We start from the raw sequence: 15,644 nt of genomic DNA on the forward strand, positions 1-15,644 counted from the left end.
TTCGTACTTTATGTTTAATGTAAAAATAAATGCAGCCCTTTTCTACAATTCCCCTGTGGGAGAGGAAATGGAGTGGGCAAGTTAATGACTTGGAGGTCTTTCTTTCTTTTACCTTTCATTGTCAGACACAACGCAGGAACAGGAACACACCGGTTACACATGTTCTTATGCAATTAATCATTGGACAGTTGGGTTTATAGATAATATTATATTAGGCCAATTTTCTTATACATATTTTTGACCTGAGGGTAGAATTGATTGTGAACTGGAAAGGGAGAATGCTTATGAACTTGCAAAGTAAAAACATGATACATTTAACGTAACCCTTTTTAATTTTTACTCAAAAAGAGAATTTGTTGTCACTGTGCGATGGCCGAGTCTGTTTCTTTTCGTAGAGATAATTTCTCCTGCCTTAAAGAAAATCCTCTGACATGGAACAGAAGAGGCTGGAGTGCACAGAAACTGCAATGCAAGTTTGTAGAGATGCAGTTATACCGTCTTCCTGGGTCCCACAGACTTTCAGCTATTGCTGCTCAATACCATTCAAAATTTAGTATTTACTGTTACTTACATGTATATAAGTTGTTGTTTGTTTTCTTTTTTCTTCTTTTAACAGGTGATTCTGTTAAAAACTGCTAAAGTACCAAAAGGGACAGGGGAAAAAAAAAAAAAAAGAAAAAAAATATTTTTTTATTATATTAAATTTAAGTCAAATGGAAATGTTTCTGATGTTATATAATGATATGTAAATTATGGAAAGCAGATTGTTGACATTTTAAGTTTTTTCATGTTTTCAGATAAAATAAACATAAAACAAAAACAAACAACAAGAACTGAAAGCTGGCAAACCCACCCGAATGACCAAAATCAACTCAGAATACTCCCACACGGCAGAACCTCCTCTCTTTCTCGTTGGCTCGAAACCTCTCAATAGAATGATCAGTGGTTTGCTATCACTCACCATTACAACACTCCACAAATCCCGCGAATGATTCACGTCCTTATAAACAACTGAATCAGTTACGTTCTAAATGAAGCTTCGGACGTCACTGATCATGTGACTCTGGCCAAACGAATCAAGCCTCGACACAGTGCTTCTGAAACAGTGTGTTGTTTTTTTGATTCACGCACCGGAGCGTCAGCTTCAAGCGGACCATAACTAAGCTGAATGCACAAGATGTAAGTACAACTCCTCTGGTTTCATATGCAAAAAAAATTATTGTGCTAGCTTATGTGGTTGCAGTTCTACAGGAATTTAAAAATAGTTACGCAAAACGGAGCGTGCCTGCTCCGACCGGTCTTAAGGGGTGAAAAAGTGTGGTTATTATTGAGAGCAAATAAGGTTAACCACTGAGGAGAACTGGGGCAAATATGTGTGAAAAATCTAGAAATGAAGGTGGTGCAAAGAAGTGACTATGAGATGTGATTACTCACCTTTCTTTCCTGTGTCCTCTCCAGGGTTTAAAGGTTCCAGGAGAGGCCATGGGTTAAGGAAGTGTGGGGAATCTTTGTGCTTGGTCGTACTCATTGTAAATACAGCTGCGAAAGGTCGCCTTCTTACAGTGGTATATAACAAACTCCTGGTGATTATCACTGAGTGAGGTTCTGTTTGTCAAATTTCATCACCCAGAATGTCTTGATGCATGCTCAATCATTCAGGTAAGGAAATCATAAAAAGTGGATTTTGTTCATCTAAACATAGTGTTTTTAGTAGGAGTGGGACTGAAACTAGCATCACTGATGAACAATGTTGCTAGTTACAATTTGCATATTAATTCAATTCAATTCAATTCAATTTTATTTATATAGCGCCAAATCACAACAACAGTCTCCTCAAGGTGCTTTATATTGTACAGTAGATCGTACAATAATAGATACAGAGAAAAACTCAACAATCATATGACCCCCTATGAGCAAGCACTTTGGCGACAGTGTGAAGGAAAAACTCTCTTTTAACAGGAAGAAACCTCCGGCAGAACCAGGCTCAGGGAGGGGCGGCCATCTGCTGCGACCGGTTGTGGTGAGAGAAGGAAAACAGGATAAAGACGTGCTGTGGAAGAGAGACAGAGATTAATAACAGGTATGATTCAATGCAGAGAGGTCTATTAACACATAGTGAGTGAGAAAGGTGACTGGAAAAACGAAAAACTGCATCATGGGAATCCCCCGGCAGTCTATGTCTATTGCAGCATAACTATGTCTGTCTGTATTACTGATCAAGAAACTGATCAAGGCCTATGACTCAATGCCCCACACCTGGATCCTGGAATGCCTAGAACTGTACAAGACCCTTAGAGCCTTCATCAGGAACTCAGTGGGGATGTGGCGGACAACACTAGAGGCCAACTTCAAGCCCATAGCACAAGTCACCATCAAGTATGGGATCTACCATGAAGAGGTCGCTAGAAAAGCTGCAACCACCAAATACCTGCAGAGTGTCAGGCAAGTCCTGAGAAGTCAGCTGAACGGAAAGAACAGGATCTGGGCTATCAACACCTACGCCCTGCCCGTGATCAGGTACCCTGTTGGGATAATAAGCTGGTCAAAGGAGGAGATAGAAGCCACTGACAACAAAACAAGGAAGCTCCTGACCATGCATGGAGGGTTTCACCCCAAGTCCAGCACCCTGAGGCTGTACGCTAAGCGGAACGAAGGAGACACTGGTGAGTGTCAGCACACAGTCCAGGATGAGACAACAAACATCCACGAATACATCAGTAAGATGGCCCCAACCGACCGCGCGCTTAGTGAATACCTCAGGCAGCAGAAACCCAAGAATGAGGAGGAAGAGGAGGCACCATCATGGAAGGCCAGGCCCCTGCACGATATGTACCACCGACACATAATGGAGGTGGCTGATATCCAGAAATCCTATCTGTGGCTGGACAAAGCCGGACTGAAAGAAAGGACAGAGGCACTAATCATGGCAGCACAGGAACAAACCCTGAGCACAAGATCCATAGAAGCTGGGGTCTATCACCTGTGGGACTTCCAGATACAGACGGAGAAAACGGTGGTGGCTAACCAACCAGACATAGTGGTGGTGGACACATAGAAGAAGACGGCCGTAGTGATAGATGTAGCGGTTCCCAATGACAGCAACATCAGAAAGAAGGAACACGAGAAGCTTGAGAAATTCCAAGGGCTCAGAGAAGAGCTCAAGAAAATGTGGAGGGTGAAGGTAACAGTGGTCCCAGTGGCACCTAGTGCTCCAGTGGTAATTGGAGCACTAGGTGTGGTGAATCCCAAACTAGGCGAGTGGCTCCAGCAGATCCCAGGAACAACATCGGAGATCTCTGTCCAGAAGAGCGCAGTCCTAGGAACAGCTAAGATATTGCGCAGGACCCTCAAGCTCCCAGGCCTCTGGTAGAGCTTCCGAGCTTGAAGGATTGACTGCCCACATATATGTCTATATGTATATATATTTGTGTGTGTGTGTGTGTGTGTGTGTGTGTGTGTGTGTGTGTGTGTGTGTGTGTGTGTGTGTGTATGAGTTTTTTGATGAGCCAAAAAAGCCAGGGCCGATTTTTTTTGTCCCAGTTCAGCCTTGATTGCACACCTTGGTTTCACCCATAAACTGGTACAGGTCTCAAGACATGATCAATGATTTATTATTTTAATTACTATCATATTTTTTTAATATCTCAGTCGTTTGGACATTCTGCGCTGAAAATACTTAAAATCACTCAGAAAGTAGGATTATTTCAAAGTTAGACAAATAATTTGACAGAACATGTATGTATAGACATTTTAGTATGGTTTAAAAGGAAATATGTAGAGCATGTTTTCCACTAACTGTCAGCTTTGTGTTGACTTCCATATCAGTTTTAGCTTTGGAGAGACAGAGCGTTGTCCCTCCTGAACCTTTAGGGCATCAAAGAGGGCATCTTTGATCCTGTATAAAAAAAGACCCAGTATATGATTTTATGGTCACTTTGTAGATAAAATAAATGTTGCATTACAATAGGATTATACAGTTGGTACTCACATAATTTCTACACTCTTGGTTACTCTGTGCTGGTACGCTCTTCTGTGGAGAGAGTTCCTTGTGTGGAACATGTCATACAGGTTTGCCACTTCCTGTTGAGACCATCGCCTATAGTTTAGTCACAGCCAATCAGATAATGAATTACTCATTAAAAACTGATCGTTCACTGATGTCACGTTCTGTCTGTTTCAGGTTCAGAGTTTTTACAAGTTCTCCTGCTAAGTGCCCCACCCCGTATCACCAAAAACCACACACACACAAACACACACACATTTCATCATGCAGCACTGAAAGAAAAGTATTACTAGTGTGTCTGTCTGTAAACAAGTGGACATACCCTATTGAGTGTTCAAAGTGGTTGCGCGACGCTCCTGGAAAGTAACCACCCCCAAGCTGCTTGATGTTTCGTGGTCTCTGAAACTGAGGTGTGTCTATGATCTTGACAAGTAGTGGATGTAACTCGATGTGGCCCCGTTTCTCCAGTTTTTTTTATTGAAATTCTGACACTTCAGTGTCTTATTGTTCTCTGAATGAAAGCACAGAACAATAAGACACTTCAGTGTCTTATTGTTCTCTGAATGAGAGCACAGAACAAATAAACAACTTTTTAAGTTAAAAATGAAATCATAGAATCTATTTATAAACCAAATGTTTTCTAATCTTCTGACCCATCAAAGTAGCTGCCTTTAACAGATATAACAGTTAAATGCGTTCATGCCCTTCTTTCTACATCAAAAGCCAAATATTCTTCAGAAAGGTCTTCCTAACTGGCTCTTCTGGGTTGCTTTGCTTTCACTCTTCTGTCCAGTTCATTCCAAACCAGCTTGATGTGATTTAAGTCTGGAGACTGTGCTGGCCACTCCATGTTGTCAAGCTTGCCTTCGTGTTCTTTTTTCCTAAGATAGATCTGTAATAGCCTGGACTTGTGTTTTGGGTCATTATCTTACTGTAGGATGAACCCCTGACCAACTAGATGCATACCAGAGGCCACTGCAGAATGCTATGGTAGCCATTTTGGTTCAGGATCCCTCTCACTCTGTAAAAGTCACCTGTATCCAACAAAAAGACCCAAACTATCATGCTTCCTCCTTAATGTTTGACATTTGATGCCACAGAGTAAGGAACCAACCTTTTGCCTACTCGACAGTGCGCAAAAATCCTGCATGATGAACCAAAGATTTCAAATTTGGATTCATCAGTCCATAACACCTTCCAGTATTCAGTAGTCCATTGGTGGCATTTCATGGCCCAGGCAAACCTCTTTTTCTTGTTTTGATGTCATAGTTATGGTTTTCTTGCTGCAAACGGATCTGTGAAACCTCCAAGTCAAAGTCTTGCTTACTGCAACTAATATTAAATCTGTGCCAGAAGCTGTGGCTCTTTGAGCTGCCTATTACACAAGCTGTTGACTCTCTTTCTCTGTAGGAAAGACCTCCACTTTCAATGATGGTCCATTGGAAGCTGAAGCTCCAGCTCATGTGTCAAAACAACAACACAGTGCTTCTGAAGCACGTGTCAAGGCTTGGTTTGTCTGGCCACAGTCACATGATCAGTCACATCCGAAGCTTCATTCAGTCTGTCACTGCTTCAGTACCTGATTCAGTGGTTTAAACACTAAGTGAATCATTGACAGGATTTGTGATGTGTCTTGGTGGTGATTCTGTGTGAGACGTGGTGAACCGATGTGTGACATAATGAGAAACATGAACTCAGCGAGGAAGAGAGGATGTTCTGCCTGTTCATAGATAATATATTGCATATAAACTTGTTAATAACATAACGGAGGCAGGGACCTCACAGCATAAGCATTGCTCCTGGTCTATTTTAAGATTGTGTTGTACATTATTATATATAATGTATTTTTATCTATTATGTTTAAAAATGTGAAATTTCCATATCCAAGATGTAATTATTGTTAGTCACTGAAAACCTTTACAACATCAGGCTTAACTGGCTTAACACTGCATGTATGAGATTATTATCCTGGCAAACAAAATAGAACAAACTGGGACACACCTGGATACTGGGAATTGATCAACCATGACAGACACACCACCATCAACTTCTTTATGGATTAGAAAAAAGAGATGTTAAATCTTGTGATATTAGGATTTATGTCAAATGCATTAAATTAGTGCTATCACTACAGGGGACAATGTTTATATTATCATTTGTTTTTTCAAAATAAGCTCCTTAATTAAAATGATATTTTTAATGATACAATATAATTATTTTTGCTATCCACAATTTTCACATTTACTATTTGAAACAAAAGTAGAAAAATATTAAAGCAGTTATTTAATTTGCTTTAGACAAAAATTGTTTTAGTGATTGAATGTTATTATTGGATTATATTATGTCAAATTATGTCAAATGTTAAAAAATGCTGATAATTTTAGCATTTTTAGTGGCTCCATAATGTGCTTGCAAGCTCCTTGGAATCACCTCTGACCCAGATCATGTGAAACACTTCCTGTAATTCTGTAATGTGTTTTCAAGAGCTTGAATCAAATAACGAGGGAGTCTCGTTGTTTCAGAGAAAGGGGGCGTAGTTTGTCTTTGGTCAGATGACATTCTGAAGAACTACCTACACAGTTTAGGACGAAGGAAACTGTACACAACAGTCATCAAGAATGGGGTGCAAAAGAAAGGGGGTGTGAAACCCAAAAGAAGCAAAATTAAGATTTCAGTGTTTCCTTTTTTTTTAATCATCAAATTAGCTTTTTATTCAGGGGATACAACATTGGATCTTCACCTGCACATTTGTGAGGGAAGAAAACTTTGTTTCCCCCTGTTTACTTACACTATGATCAGTGTAGAATGGATGTTTTCACGTCAGGTATGTACAGGAATATGATCACAGCTTCCAGCAGTTTTTCCATTATTACTATTGTCATGGAGTATTAGTTTTAAAAATGCTGTAGCTTTCCTAAAATTTGCATAACTTAAAGCACATTATGTCAGTTTGTTTTAAGAAGCAGGGTTGTAGCCATTTCATTATGATGTCACTCTCAAAGATCACAGAGCAGATCACACAGCATTTGTAGAATCAGGAGATCTGGTACAAAGACGTGCATGTGGTGTCTTATTGCACCCCAAAATGATATGTGGCAGGATCTGTAGTGGATTTTGTACAGCAGATCAGTTAATTTGTGTGTCCATACCACCCCACATTTACCTTGCATTCAAGGAAGACCTCAACTGTTACTGGAACACATGGCTCAGCTAAAATGCAGGTCCAGGTTTACAGATCAGCTGTATTTCTGCTACATACACATGGAATTGACACTTCATTGTATATACATTTGTCTCCTGTTCCTTTTATTGTTTTAGGTTAGTACTTTAAAAGGCAATTTAAAAAAAATACATAAAATGAGAGTTATTCCAGGTGGCATTCTATGTGTGTGAAAACTGTACATTTCCCCTCAAATCTATGTTTTAATTCAGTGTGTCAGCCCATGTGGTACTTTAAATTACACAAATGAAGGTTTAGAGTACTGCAGCCTAGTAGTTATTGACACAAGCAAGACTTAAAAGCATTACAATGTGATCTTGACCCTAATTCAGAAATCTTTTTTTTTTTTTTTTCAGTTTTTGGAAAGAATCTTTTTCCACTACATGTACAGCGGGCGAAAAACAAATAAAAATAAACAAATAAAACCTTGCAAGTGGGGTTTGTTTTATTATTATTCTTTATTTCCTTAAGAATAATTGAAGTCTGACAATTTGGGTCATCCTTCTCTAAATAAATGTGAATTCCAGCTGATGGGACACACAAGGGGTAAGTCGGCTGCTTTTACACCTGTTAAAGTTTCCCAATGATCAAAACAAAAGGCTAAGACCTCAAAGTATTAGAAAAAATGCAGATTGCACAGCAGCAAATCCACACTAGACCTTAAAATGAACTTATGATGTTGACTTACAGAAACCTGGTTGCAGCAGGATGATTATGTTAGTTTAAATGAATCAACACCCCCGAGTCATTCTAACTACCAGAAATCTCGAAGCACAGGCCGAGGGGGCAGTGTGGCAGCAATTTTCCAGTTTTTTCCAATTTACCAGCCTATTAATCAACGAAAGACCAAGACAGACTTTTGATTCATTTGAAAACCTGATGCTTAGCCTTGTCCACCCCAGCTGTAAAACTCAAAAACCAGTCTTACTTGTTATCATCTATCATCCACCTGGGCCTTACACAGAGTTTCTGTCTGATTTCTCAGACTTTGGATCTGATTTAGTGCTCAGCTCAGATAAAATAAATATTGTGGGTCATTTTAACATTCATGTAGATGCTAAAAATGACAGCCTCAACATGGCATTTAATCTGTTATTAGACTCAATTGGCTTCTCTCAAAATGTAAAAGAACCCACCCACCACTTTAAACACTCTAGATCTTGTTTTAACATATGGCATAGAAACTGAACATTTAACAGTGTTCCCTGAAAACCCTCTCCTGTCTGATCATTTCCTGATAACATTTACATTTACAATAATTGATTACACAGCAGTGGAGAGTAGACTTTATCGCACTAGATGTCTTTCTGAAAGTGCTGTAACTAAGTTTAAGAATATAATCCACCAACTGTTATCATCTTCAATGCCCTGTACCAACATAGAGCAGAGCAGCTACCTGAGCGCTACTCCAACAGAGGTCGATCATCTTGGTAATAATTTTAACATCTCACCACGTACGACTCTGGATACTGTAGCTCCGGTGAAAACTAAGGCCTCAAATCAGAAGTACCTGACTCCGTGGTATAATTCTCAAACACGTAGCCTAAAGCAGATAACTTGTAAGCTGGAGAGGAAATGGCACATCACAAATTTAGAAGATCATCATTTAGCCTGGAGAAAAAGTTTGTTGCGTTATAAGAAGCCCTCCGCAAAACCAGAACATCTTACTATTCGTCACTGATTGAAGAAAATAAGAACAACCCCAGGTTTCTCTTCAGCACTGTAGCCAGGCTGACAAAAAGTCAGAGCTCTTTTGAGCCAACCATCCCTTTAACGTTAACTAGTAATGACTTCATGAACTTCTTCACAAATAAATTTTTAATCATTAGAAAAATAATTCATAATCATGCCACAGATGTAATATTATCTACAGCTACTTTTAGTACCATTGATATTCATTTAGAGTCTTTCTCCAATTGATCTTTCTGAGTTAACTTCAATAATTATTTCCTCCAAACCATCAATGTGTCTTTTAGACCCCATTCCTACAAAACTGCTCAAAGAAGTCCTGCCATTAATTAATTCATCAATCTCTAATAATCGGCTATGTACCACAGGCCTTCAAGCTGGCTGTAATTAAACCTTTACTTAAAGGGAGACCATGATGAGAATGCCACCTCACTCAGGCTTTTTGCTTAAAACTTTTCGTTCTGGACCAATCTATGTGTGGATATGTGCCTAAAACCCTGAAAAATGTTAGACTTACCACAGATATTCACTTACTGCCTGTAAAAACACATTTAACGGTTTCATGAATTGTGTTCATCTCATACCCAACTGCTTTTATCAAATTCTACTCCAAATTCTGCTCTACTACAATACCAGCACTCATGATCAGAGTGCACAAATGCAACAGTTTTTTTCATACTTGACAACACAATAAAACAAAGAAAAATAAGAATTTGTTTGTGAGTAGGATTTTTATTTGATGTTAAACCAAATTTTTTTTATGTCAGGTTTTGATTCATTTGAGTTAAGTATACTTTAGTTGATTTGTTTTGCTTTGATGCTATATGCTAAAATTTTTTAAATTAAATTAAATTTAAGATTATATAGCATCACAGCAAAACAACAGTCTCCTCAAGGTGCTTTATACTTTAAGGTGAAAACCCTACAGTATTAGCAAGAAAAATCCCAACAATCAAAAGATCCCCCTTTGAGCAAGCACTAGGCAACAGTGGGGAGGAAAAACTCCCTTTAGTAAGGAGAAACCTCCAACAGAACCAGGCTCAAAAAGGGGCGGCCATCTGCTGCGACCGGTTGGGCTGATGGAAAGACAGGGAGACCAGATGAAGTATACTTCTGATGGTCACTTAGATTTTTTGGAATAAATTATTAAATGCTTCAAGATCTTTAAAGAAGCAAGGTAGTGGGGAAAAGAGTGAAGCTGGTCTTTTAGTCATCATCACTTCATTAAGAACCTGAACGGCTTCTTAAAAGCTTTTCCCACTGCTCGAAAGAACCTAGCAACTTTAGACTTCTTTGGGGGATTGAGTATGTCCCCAATAATCACATCCAGGTGAAACAGATATAGTTCATCAAAAGTTGAATCATCTGGTGTAAGAGCAGAACCTACAAACTCATCTGCAGAGCCAAACTCCTTTCTAAGGATTTTACTCATTTTCTTTAGAATTTTAGGTTGGTAAATTGTGAGAGCACTCACATAATCTGGGTTTCCAACGTTATCTAGAACCATATCTGTAAGACGCCTGGTGATGATGGTTAATTTTTCTAGATTCAAAGTCTTTTTTGTGTCTAAACTGCATTTCCCGAGGAGCTTATTTAACAGACGTCTGCTGAAGTCTCTGACACTTTTCTCAGGTTCTTTCTGTAAGTTTTTTAAGGCTGATGACTGACTTTGACTTTCTGTAGGCCCAGTGTCAGTTTTTGGTTCAGGCTCGGGGCTTTTTTCTGGGGGTAGGTCCTGCTTTAGTACACGGACACAGGAGACTGTTTCATTTTGGGTAAGAGAATCTGGACGTGACTGTCTGTCAGTTTCTTTTCGCTCTGTTGGGGTCAGTGCTCTTAAAATCACATCCTGGATGTCTTTCACGGCGCCAGAAATGTTGTCACTTTGGACAGTTTTATCCAAAGCATCATTCTCTAACCACAGAATAATGTTTTGCAAAAACTTTTGCACCGAGTCTTCTACAGTCACATAGAGGACCTCGGGCGAAAAGGGTAACTCATCTGTTGGCTCTGCACACCTAGAGATCACAGAGTCTGAAAGACTTCTTCCCGATAGCATCACAGGGAGTAAATATCTTTGATTTGACTGGAGATGGTCATACATTTTATCTGTCAACTCCCTGCAAAACATCTCAATTTCAACACTTATCTTTAGGTTTTCCTGGGGTTTCCGGATAAGGTTAACGTGATCTGCCTGGTTTAATTTACTAAAGAGTTGATCAAGATTAGATTTGATGGTGTTAAAATCAACTGGGGAAGAACTTTTATACATGGTATCCATAACTGGTGTGTTTACATAGCTACAGACAGAACTGTAGCTGTCCAAAGAATCTGTTCTCTGATCACCAGGAGACTTGACCGGTTCGTGGATACAGATGAAGAACCTTTTGTTTTTCTTCACCAGGTGTTTTAGCTCGCTGATCATTTGGTAAAATTGCTTTTTGGCAAAACTGCAGAAGCGGTCTTTGCGCAGCTTTTGTTGATTGGTTTTTGTGGATGGGATGCACAAGGCCAAAAAGTTTTTCACCTTTTTGATAATTACCTGCACATTAAAAGCAGGTTCGCATGAGTCACATTTCTCACTAGATGTGACATCTTCACCATCAGAAAACTGCAGATTATCAATTATTGTGTTTACAATATCAGCTGCAGCTATTTCTGCTGGCATGCTGGGAAGCTGGAGACTTTCACCTGTCTCAGCATCTATGCACAGCTCTTTTTCTGTGTCATCTTCAGTACACAAATGATTTAGACAGTCAACTATTTCAGCGACAATATCAGGTGCAATCACTTTAGCTGGGATGCTGGAACGACTTTCTGTCGTCTCTCCAGTTTCACTTTCTTTTTTCTCTACAGGCATCACGTCATTTTCCTCCTGTTTGTCCTCACTGGTTGCTGTGTCTGTGCTCCACTTGGTGAGAGCAGTGCACACCTCATCAACAACCAGTGTCTTCTCAGAAATCTTTGAGTCAGTACTCTCTGCTCTTGAATTAAAGGGTCTTGGGGAACAATCTCCGGCGCCCTCTCGCATGCGCAGGCAGATTAGTTTACCTGCACATTTTTCCACACATGAGGTTGCATGAGAGACCATGCGTCGAAGGTTTTTTGTGGCTGTAATTTTTCCGCTGACATAAATAGCAGGATCTGACCGCAAATCCGGGTTGCTTAAGAGTAGAGTCACAGCCGAGTTGACCTTTTCTGAGATCTCCATTTCAATCAGTTTTGTCAGTATCTTACTGGACTGACATTTTTCATGGGGGATGTTAAGAGAGACACCAATGCTGGTTGAAAGAGAGTCTCCCAGCGACGGAGCTATTTTTACCACAGGCATGCTAAAATCTGTTTGGTATGCATTATCTGTCATTAACTCCTGAAATGCAGGAAGTGCAGATTTCAGGATGCCGGTAGAAACTGTCTGAATTATTTCGGTTATCGTATCAGCCAGTGCTGCTTGGAGATCAGAGTCCCAGACTCCATGTTCAATCATTCCCCATTGTGCCCAGGAAAACTGCTCAAAACACTTGCTGAATGCAGGTAAAATATGCTCTGGAGTAATGGGTACAGCTTGAGTCTGAAATTCAGCCATTGTGGACATTTCTGTTTCACTGATATTATTTAAGGGACTTTGAGAATCTAGGTTTCTACAGTGTGAAGATCGTGGTCTGTACGTCTCACTTACTAACATGATAAGTAGTAGATTTTAAGTCCTATATATGAACTCGGTTGACCGTTACGTCAACGGCACATCAAAGCGTTCGCTACGTCACAGTCAGCGATCAAAGCGTTCGCTTCGCCACGTTGCACGCATGCGCACTGTCTGGATTTTGAACTCACACGCACAAGCGGGTCGACTCAAACCGCTAATAAATTCTTACATTTTTTTTACAGCGTGTTGGCGTAAAGCATCCGTAAGCGCAACGACATTTAGCCTCGTTATTTACTCTGTTAAAATGCACAACACCCATATATAAAGTATACGGAGGCACAATGGAGCGAAATTAACCTCTAATCTCCGAGTGGACAACCTGTGGACCCAGCTTGATCACCACCTGTTAGTCATGCTAACATGCCTAACGCCAGCATCACTGCATGCTCGTGTTAGCTTAAATACGTTCCAGCTGTACTAGCTAGCTACCGTTTTCAATAAGCTGACGTGCTCTTGACAAATAAACCCTGCAGAACAGTGTTGCCAACTTAGCGACTTTGTCGCTATATTTAGCGAGTTTTCAGACCCCTTAGCGACTTTTTTTCTAAAAAGCGACTAGCGACAAATCTGGCGACTTTTTCTGGTATTATTGGAGACTTATTTATGACGACTTTTTGACGTGAAAACGCGTATCGCTCTCAATAAGCAGCGGTGCTGCCGTGGGCACCTCGCCCGTGCCAAAGCGCTCACAGGCGGAGGATAGTCCTCCCCCAGCTGCTATCAGGGCAGGAGACGTTCACACCTATGCCTCCAAACGGCAAATGAATCGCGCATGAGCGAAGCCGCTGCTCCCGCACTGACTGTAACGCAGTCAGTTCTTCTTTTACTGTTATGCTGTTTTGTGGATCACAAGGTTTAAAACTACTTATAAACACACTCACACACACAAAGTAACTCCACCAGAGTGCCTATTTCGGGTCACTTTTGCCAGTCCAAGCCCGGGTAAAGGAGCAGGGTTGGAATTGTGACATTAAAAAAAAACAATAATTGCTAAAAGAAATTTAATTTGTAGTTCTAAATAAATTCTAAATGCATTTAGGACGTGCTTTACTCACTTTATGTCTCGTTCCACGTTGTTATTTCTCTCTCCAACAACATAGGTTACAATTATATTAGCATGACCAATTATGCAAATTAGGCGATGACGTCATTTAACGACTTCTAGCGACTTTTAGGACGCCAATAGCGATTTTCCTTACTGAGGAGTTGGCAACACTGCTGCAGAAGCTCATACTGAACCAGCGCTGAGCGAAGTTACCTGCTTGTACTTACAAGAACTGAGTAAGGCTGAATAAAATGAAGGCTGCCCAGTCAGTCCTCTGCCAAAGTTGAACAAATGTCTGATATTGTCTGAATATTTCTTAATGAGGTATTGTTCACAAAGTTACCTGTGCAGTACTCTGTACAGCTTACATCCTTTGAGAGAAATAATTTCAAGCATTGATATTTGTTGTCACTTGTATGTTGAACTAAAATCTTCTGATCTGGAATTCTTTCACACAGTTTTTTGCCAATAGTGTGTTATTTACCATAACGTAATTCAGAGTCTTTCATACAAGAGTAACCAGAGAGAATACTATATTTTTAAATATATAATTTTCTACAGCACTGAATGTAATATCATTATGTAAAGGTCCAGGGCCTCTGAGGATTATCTGAGTATTTCTAACATTAGACAAAGCAAAGGTCTCCAATGTTCATGAAGTGCTGGGTTTATTCATCTTCAGGGACGGGCCTACAGTAGAGGTCTGAAGACACAAGACTCTATTATTAATGGAAAAGAACAAATTACACTTCTATGAACCCTTCTGCTGCTGTTTTTATTTAAGGTTACATGTTAGCAGGCTGTGGAGTGCTCTGTCAGTTTAATTAAGTTCAACTTCATTGGCAAAACTGAAGTAATGGAAGCAATAACAAATGCACTGGACCACAAACAATATGCAGTTGGAATATTTATTGATTTTAAGAAAGCATTTAATACAGTTAATCACTCAATACTACTAAATAAACCACAGCTTTATGGCACAAGGGGAGTAGTACTGAGCTGGATCAAGAAGTATTTAGATAACAGTTTGTGAAGATGGGAGAATTTACATCTAGGTACATGGAAATTGCTTGTGGAGTCCCTCAAGGGTCATTATTGTACCCCAGTCTAGTTAATACATATTTATATTAATGACATGTTCAAAGTTTCTAAATGATCAAACTTAATATTATTTGCTGATGTTACTAATATATTTTTTCTGTGAATAATCATGAGGAACTTTTTAATGATGTAAATAATAAATTAAGACGGTTAAAAATTGGATGAATAGTAATACAGTGGGGCAAAAAAGTATTTAGTCAGCCACCGATTGTGCAAGTTCCCCCACTTAAAATGATGACAGAGGTCAGTAATTTGCACCAGAGGTACACTTCAACTGTGAGAGACAGAATGTGAAAAAAAAATCCATGAATTCACATGGTAGGATTTGTAAAGAATTTATTAAGTAAATCAGGGTGGCAAATAAGTATTTGGTCACCTCAAACATGGAAAATCTCTGGCTCTCACAGACCTGTAACGTCTTCTGTAAGACGCTTTTCTGTCCCCCCACTCGTTACCTGTATGAATGGCACCTGTTTGAACTCATCATCTGTATAAAAGACACCTGTCCACAGCCTCAAACAGTCAGACTCCAAACTCCGCCATGGCCAAGACCAAAGAGCTCTCGAAGGACACCAGGAAAAGTATTGTAGACCTGCACCAGGCTGGGAAGAGTGAATCTACAATAGGCAAGCAGCTTGGTGTGAAAAAAAATCAACTGTGGGAGCAATCATCAGAAAATGGAAGACATACAAGACCACTGATAATCTCCCACGATCTGGGGCTCCACGCAAGATCTCATCCCGTGGGGTCAAAATGATCATGAGAACGGTGAGCAAAGATCCCAGAACCACACGGGGGACCTGGTGAATGACCTGCAGAGAGCTGGGACCAAAGTAACAAAGGTCACCATCAGTAACACACTAAAACGGCAGGGAATCAA

The sequence above is a fragment of the Oreochromis aureus genome, linkage group 20 (genome assembly GCF_013358895.1).
Source record: "Oreochromis aureus strain Israel breed Guangdong linkage group 20, ZZ_aureus, whole genome shotgun sequence".
In the NCBI taxonomy this organism is placed as follows: domain Eukaryota; kingdom Metazoa; phylum Chordata; class Actinopteri; order Cichliformes; family Cichlidae; genus Oreochromis; species Oreochromis aureus.